The sequence below is a fragment of the Neopsephotus bourkii genome, unplaced genomic scaffold (assembly GCF_033783945.1).
Source record: "Neopsephotus bourkii isolate Nb327-2 ecotype Australia unplaced genomic scaffold, CSIRO-AGI_Nbou_v1 NB_328, whole genome shotgun sequence".
Classification (NCBI taxonomy): Eukaryota; Metazoa; Chordata; class Aves; order Psittaciformes; family Psittacidae; genus Neopsephotus; species Neopsephotus bourkii.
The window spans coordinates 754528-762115 of record NW_026900836.1 but is presented as its reverse complement, the minus strand read 5'-3'; positions in this window follow the sequence as shown (position 1 = coordinate 762115).

The following is a 7588-nucleotide window of genomic DNA, read 5'->3' as shown; positions in this document are numbered from 1 at the left end:
TGCCTGATTCTGTCATTGCTTGCCCTTGGTATATTTTGTCTTTTGTCAGGTGCGTATACTAGAGGCAACATTGATTCTTTTTCCCGTGTCGTGACTATAAACATATATTCAAATGATCATGCTGTAACTTCCTTTTTTTTTTTTTTAATTGAAAAGCCAGTATGAGAACTGAAATTACATCATTATGTGTTAGAAAATTAACAGTCTTTTTCTGACAGAAGGAATCCAGGTTCTGAATGTTGGCTTAGGGTTGGGTTGTTTTTTTTTATTCTTGGGGAAATAGGATTTTTTTTCCTTTCAAAATGGCATTAACACTGTTTGAAAGTCTGTCACTCTCAAAACAAAATGGTGACTTTTTTTGCTTTTTGTTTTTCTTTCTTTTTTTTTTTTTTAAGAAATGTCCAGTTGTTTTTCTGCCTTCCTAAAAAAATTAAGTGATTATTCAATTTATTCTGAAACTTTAACTCCTGGAGTCAAAGTTTGGTTTTGCTTGTTATTTGCATGTTATAATCACTAACTTACCCATATAAAGAAAAATCATAATGAATACAAATAGTCAGTTGGCTATACCAAGGTGTGCTTAAAGAAGTATCTGCTGGAAGAAGTCCAGTAAAATCCTCTGCAGTGTTTAATCGTATACTGGTATGATTTTACAGTAGCATGTGGGAGCTGAAGACTTAATTTTCCTTGGGTTCTGTAAAAGTTCCTAAGTAAGGAAAAAGAATGAAAAAGAAAATGCTACATTCTAACACACTCTTTTATATAGTCCAGTTTTAGAAACTAAGGTGGTTTTTTTCCTACCTTGAGTGATGTCTTTGGGAAGATAAACACTTCATCCATGTTTCCTTCAACGTATGTATCTGTGTCCCTATTCATTGATCCTCTCTTTTATCTTATCTCTTGATAGTTTGATCTTATCACTCAAAACCCTCTTCTATGGGATTTTTTTAATGAGAGCACTTATTTTGAATGTAGAAATGTGGGGAGTGAAGGCGAACAGTTTGGGAGTAAGCTCTGAGGCTTTAGTGCTTAACAAGCTCCTAGGCAATGATCTGGGCTGTTGAAGGACAGGGAAGGTCAAAGAGCAAGCCTCAGGAGGATGAGTCCAGATGTAGTTGTGTTGGGAATTTCAGATGGAAGCTAGAGGATGTGGGGGGTTGTGAGAGGGTCTGCAACACTGTGATTGGTTTATTTACCTGGAGGGTTTCACAGGGGCCAATGATATTGAATGTGGTATGTATGTGCAGGTTGGAAAGTACCGAACAAGGGGATAAAAAGGGCATTGTAACAATAAACGAGGATTTGAGTCTTCATTAACTTGAGTCTGTATTGTGAAATGCCACATAGAAACACTGCTCTCTCCTTTGAATATACTTCTCCTCAAGATTAGCAGGCATACCATCTCCTATGAAAAGATTTACTTTGAACACAGAAAGTTTCCATGGAAAAAGTTGTAATAAAGAAGCTGTGCTGAAGATGAAATAAACCATTAATCCTTTAGATAAAACACTTCTTCTGTGTCAGGAACAGTCTCCTTGGTGCATACAAACATATATATCAGTTTATGTTTTTCCTCCTGATCCTTAAGAGTTGCAACGCAAAATACCTTTCTAAGGCCTTTTTATCATCTAGGATTGAAAATGTTTCATAACAGTAGTACACACTAATCACCATCATCATCATCACTGGTTGTCTTTCATGCACCAAAAGGTTATTTAGCTGTCTTCAAACGTAACCGAGCATACAGGCAACTAAAACTCTGAAAATATTACTGTAAAAAATCACATACCCCAATCCTATGTAATACAAGAGTTTGCCTTCTCAACATTCTTAAACAACCTTTAAAATCAAAGATTTTTGCATACCAGATTAGCACAAGACTAATGAAAAAATGAAATTTGTTCTCACAAATGCTTTTGTCTGCATAACTTTTCATGAAGAATTGTATCGGCAATTTAAAAGGGTGTACTCTAACAATTTTGAAAAGCATTATATTGATTTTAATACCGGTATCTGTTGTTTTGGTGTTTTTTTCATTTATCATCATTTACAAGTGAAATGTCACATTCAAAAATGTGTTTCCATAGATATGCTTAGTCTAGTCAAGTAAGCCAGTAATATATGTATAAAATTGAAGATACAAATGGCAAGATTATATTTTTTTACTATGACTTGAAAATCATACACTGCAGAAGGTACAATGAGAATAGCGTGCATCCCCATATGTTTTCTGAAACTTAACGTAAACTCCAAATTAGGACCAGTGAAATCCTGTGATGTTGAGAAGTTATCTTGTTGCTTAAACATTTGTATGTATGTCTGTTTTATTTAGCATGGCGTGCCAAGGTTTAGCTTTAGAAGTGGTAGGTATGCCTCTGTAATCCTGCACATTCTGAAATGGCAGCCAGAAGGCCATTGTACCTAGAGGCATCTAGAAAAATCCCCTTTGATTATCTCAGCAATAGGTATGTTAACTCATTCAAAAGTGTCTGTAAATAGTAGATTAATCTATTAGCTTTTCTTAGCTACAATAGTACACTTACTCTTGCTACCACAAGCATACATCATCATTTCTGTTTTATAAAACTAGGACTATATTTATGATTTCCAAAGAAATTTAGATTTTCAGAAGCCTGTTTAGAAGAGATCAACCATCTGGAGACCTCAGAAGCTTAAAACAGGATTCTTTTACTATGTGTCGTAGAACATGGTTATGTGTTCATTCTTTTGCATAAGAAAATCTTTTGGTACATGAAATTCAACATAAGAAATACCAGTGTCTCTGAGAGCTTATGAACCCTGCAGTGAGCCAGTTGCATTCAGAACATCAGCATTTCAACAATATTGGGATCAATGTTTAAATATGTACCACTGTCTGTGTTACGTCTACTGGACTGGTCTTCTTGCACTTGTCTTTCTTAGCTGCCCTATCCTCGTCATTAATTTTACAAGTTCCTAACAAGTTGATTGTTAAAGATTTCTGATGTTGCTTACATTTTTGAGAAATATTTCCAATTCAAGGTAATCCACTATATTCATTCCATTGTGCTAATCATAACAGCCAATTTTTTTTGTGAGATAAAGAGCCAGTCACAGTGATCTTGCCAAAATTCCAGTGTTACTAATTATATCATAAGTAACATAATTCTTTCATGAACAATTGAAATTATGTTCTCTGTTTCTAATTTGAAACATGAGTTATAACTTATCCCAGAAGTGGCAGCCATAACAAGGCTAGGTCCAGTGATTCCTTTCTATTGCTTAATCTGTACCAGTGGGATCCCTATTGGTAAAGGTATTATTTATATTGACTTTCTACTATCCATTTTATATTTGCTTAGATTTTATTCAAAAGTATGTCTGTGGTTGAAGATTGCATTAAATGGAGTTTCACCTTGCCATGTTGGGTAAGTTCAAACCCTGTAGCAGAACTAAGAAAATCAAGCAAAAGTAAAGACATGATACACAAATAAAACATGTCCTTAGTGCATGGTGGTGGGATGTGTTTTATTAATCCTACCCTCCATGTTTCTGATATGTAAGAAATAGGAATAAAACCCTTAGAAACTTCTAGGACTGTATACAAATGAACCAGGCTGCTAGCTAGATCTTGGTTTGAGCTCAAGCATCCAGGATCAGGGCAATAAAACAAACCTCTGTTCATGCAACACAAATCAAGCCTGCTTCCATGCTCTTGAGGACTGGGGAGTTTTTCTTGCCTGCCAGGGGAACCCAGCGGGAAGGATCAAGCTCTATGGCTTCATCATATCAGTGCCTGTTGCAGGCTTGGTGTCACCAGTAGCTATCCTCCACATCCTAGTGGTGAGCCAGTGTGGTATTTGCAATTTCAGATAGCTACTGTTCACAGCTATCACATGGATAAAGTGGACAAACAAGTTTTTATATCTTCTTTTGTTTGCAAAACAAGATTTACAGTACTATCTTGATTTTCAGTCAAGTGTTGGAGAATGTCAATGTGTTTTCCCATTCATCAGCATCCAAAAGCTGTACTGAGCACTGACTTCTTATAATTGAAAAATCTGTCCTAAACTTTAAATTTATCCCTGGAAATGGTCTATCATTATTCTTTTGTTAAATTGCCTACATTCCCTTATATGAAGAAAATTTCTGAAATGAGTTGGAAGTAAGTGCAGAATAAAAGTTCAGATACCACTGGGGGATTCCAGGGACCCAAAAGCAGAATGTATCCCTTAGTGTTAGCCCTCCATTTATTAACATCTCAGACAATAATCTGAACAAGTGCTATCTTAGTCATCTCTATTTTTGTCTTTGCATTATGGAATCCAGTAAAACACACATGAGATATTAAGAGAGCTGCTTAAATTTCCAACCTAATGAAAGATTCTGTTAGTTGTCTTTGATGTGGGACAGGGTGTCTGACTGTGATTGTCAGCTAGGGTCACCTGGCAGGATCCACATCTGTATGAAGGCATGCTGAAAGGTTCCCTAGGGAGAGCAAACCAGCATTCAGAAGTGAGGACCCTGAAAATCTCCACCATATTTTCACCTCATAATGTGATTAAACCAAAAAAGAAAAAAAGAAAATAATAAAAAAAAGAAAATAAAAAAAAATAAATAACAGCTGTTAACCATCCTGACTTGCCTATCAGAAACAGCTAACATTCAGTGTGGGCTAGTAATCAAGCAGCAAAGCTCTGTAAGATCTGGAGGGAGGTTCAGTGATAGGAAAGCCTGTGGAAGGACATGCTTGAGTTAGGAAACAAGCTGTCATCTGAGGTATCTTCTGTAAACACATCAATTACTTAAGTGTATCTGAGTCTTCAGCCCTGCCAAGGTCTACTGTGATAGTAATTCTGTCATACAGCTCAATGCTGGTGTTTAGAAGACAGGTATAAAGCAGTGCTTGGATCTTAAAGATTACTTGCATAATGGGCACCATCTAAAAATTTCCTAAGAGAGCCTCTGGACCATGAAAACCAAAATCCCCACTCATTGTTTTAGGGCTTCATTTCCTGTCAGGATTCGTAAAAACTCACAGTAAAAGTCAGTGGATACTCACACCATCTCTGCCTACCCTTTCTTCAGAGTTTGAATAAAAGGCTGTCGTAGTTTAACCCCAGCCAGACAGCTTGTTCAATCACCTCCCCCCCCCCCCCGCCTCCCCCAACCCTCCAGTCCACTTAGCCCTACTGGGTAACTCTCTGTTACCTCCTGGGCATTACGTGCTGTGGTATGGAATACTTCTTTGGTCAATTTGGGTCAGGTGTCCTGTCTCTGCTTCCTCCTGGCTTCCCCTCCTCCCTGGCAGAGCATGAGGCTCACAAAGTCCTTGGCCAAACCAAAACATCATTTTTATCAGCTTTGTTCCCAGCCTGAAAGTAAAAACACAGCACTGCACCAGCTACCAAGAAAGAGAAAAATGACTGCTACTGCTAAACCCAGGACAAAGGCTTCAACATCTGAGATATCTGAGACTATCAGTTCCCATCTCTGAGTTCACTGATTACAGGTAACAAACATCAGAAATACATTAACTTAAGACAGTGTGGTTTATGTCATGAAGAGACACAGAGCTGGACATTCTATTTTTCACTACTTTTTTTTTTTTTTTTTTTTTGATCTCTGTCCTCTCATCCCATAAAAGATTTCTGAAATAGAGACCTTTATTCTGACTAAACACTAAAGAAAGAAAAGTCTCCTTCACTTACATGTGCAAATCTTTATATCCATCTGTTTCTTATTCCATGTTTCAGGCCCATCTGTCTTCTTTATGTCTAGATGCTCTTTCTCATAACACCATCAATGTGGTAGCTATGTTCATTTTTTTAATCATCTGGGAAATGTTTTTGCTTGTTTTTTTTTCTTTGTTTTGTTACATTTTCATCTGTTTTTCAAAAGCTTATCTTAAAAATTCATAGAGGTCATTTAGCTCCCAGATAATTTGTTGTTCTTTTAATTCTTCCAGGGAAGCTTCATTAGAGAAAAAAGAAAAGAAAAGAAAAGAAAAGAAAAGAAAAGAAAAGAAAAGAAAAGAAAAGAAAAGAAAAGAAAAGAAAAGAAAAGAAAAGAAAAGAAAAGAGAAGAGAAGAGAAGAGAAGAGAAGAGAAGAGAAGAGAAGAGAAGAGAAGAGAAGAGAAGAGAAGAGAAGAGAAAAGAAAAGAAAAGAAAAGAAAAGAAAAGAAAAGAAAAGAAAAGAAAAGAAAAGAAAAGAAAAGAAAAGAAAAGAAAAGAAAAGAAAAGAAAAGAAAAGAAAAGAAAAGAAAAGAAAAGAAAAGAAAAGAAAAGAAAAGAAAAGAAAAGAAAAATCCTCTCCACAGTCCCTTGTGGTAGCATCAGAAAAGGAACTGAAGATAGGTCACTCACTGTCCAATATCCATTTATCTTTGGAAGCATAACAGAGACTAATGTCAAATGGAAGGTTTCCAACTTTTGTGGTACTATTTGTTGTCCTGCCTCCACCCCTTACCAATGCCCTCTTTCACAGAAGCTCCCGAGATAATTTTACAACATTTAAATAAACAAACAAACAATACTCCTTTTACAGTGTTACAAAACAGGTTGGGAATATAAAAATTTAGAGAATAAAATCTATTTTCCTACATCATGTTTTAAGCCAGCCGGCAACCCAGAAAACACACACTCGCTCCCTCCCTCCTCTTCCTCCCCCTGCTCCCGGAGGGATGGGGAGGAGAATCAAAAGAATGTAACTCCCACAGACTGAGATAAGAACAGCCCAGTAACTAAGGTATAACAGAAATCACTACTGCTACCACCAACAATAATAATGATAATGGAAATAACAAGGGAACAGAATACAACTGCTCACAACCTGCCGACTGAGACCCAGCCCAATCGAGCAGTAATCTAGCCCTTCTGGGTAACTGCTCACAGTTTATATACTGAGCATAATGGGCTGTGGTATGGAATACCTCTTTGGTTAGTTTGGGTCAGGTGTCCTGTCTCTGCTTCCTCCCGGCTTCTCCTCCTCCCTGGCAGAGCATGAGGCTCACAAAGTCCTTGGTCAGACTAAACATTACTGAGCAGCAACTAAAAAATTGGTGTTATCAGTGCTGATCCCAGGATGGAAGTCAAAAACACACTGCTGCACAAGCTACTAAGGAGAAAAATGTCTGCTACTGCTGAACACAGGACATCCTATTAATTTCAGAATTTATAGATTTGCATAGTCATTTCTATAGCATTACACTACATTAATCTTTATTTGTACATAATCGGACTTTCCTTTAAAGTGAAGGGGAATAAGGTAAAGCAAGGTGGACAGACAGTGAGAAATGGACTCCATCCTGGTCCACTGAGTTCATTGACTTTACCTTAGGAAAGCATTTTTTTTGTGGTGCAAGATGATAATCATTTAACAGGAGACTGGGAAAAAAAGTATTATATTTAAAAAATTATTTCCTCTAGCTCATCATACTGCTCTGTAGCACCACCTGGTTCCCTAGTGCAAATTTATTTAATACTTTTTTTGGTTTATTTGGGTCATTAAATGTTCTGCTTCCAGGATTCTGAACACAGATAATGATTCTGTCTAATGAGGCTGATATAAAGAAAGGCTAAAGCTGATCTGAAGTGTTGCTATAGCAGA